The sequence below is a fragment of the Neophocaena asiaeorientalis genome, unplaced genomic scaffold, assembly GCF_003031525.2.
Source record: "Neophocaena asiaeorientalis asiaeorientalis breed wild unplaced genomic scaffold, Neophocaena_asiaeorientalis_V1.1 scaffold479, whole genome shotgun sequence".
Classification (NCBI taxonomy): Eukaryota; Metazoa; Chordata; class Mammalia; order Artiodactyla; family Phocoenidae; genus Neophocaena; species Neophocaena asiaeorientalis.
Window position 1 is genome coordinate 463,563 of NW_020173774.1, and position 337 is coordinate 463,899.

A 337-nucleotide genomic window follows, 5' to 3' on the forward strand; every position below is an offset into this window, starting at 1 on the left:
GGAGGAGGGACGGGGCAAGCCCCACCCGAGGACAAGGCCAGGAGGGGCTGGACAGGGGCCTGCCCAGGACAAGGGGGTGGGGAGGGAGAAGACCCCAGTCCCACACAGCTGGCCCCCGCTGAAGCCTGGAAGGACGGGAGCGCCTGGGGACTCCTGCTTCCTTTGGGGGTCTGGCTGGAGCCCCAGCCCACCCCTCGGCCTTGGTCGGCCCGGCAGCTTGCCAAGTGACCAGGATATTGTGCTTTGGGATCTACGCTGGGGTGGGGTGTCGAGGCCAGGATGAGGGGGCAGGGGAGGTGCGACTAAGGTGCTTGTGCTTTAGCTGGGGCTGTCGACT

General features: G+C 67.7%; 1 pseudogene; it reads right to left on the reverse strand.

Annotated features, from left to right (window-relative positions):
- The window catches only part of LOC112403950 (nucleus accumbens-associated protein 1 pseudogene), a 4,093-nt pseudogene that overhangs the window by 471 nt on the left and 3,285 nt on the right, over positions 1-337 (reverse strand).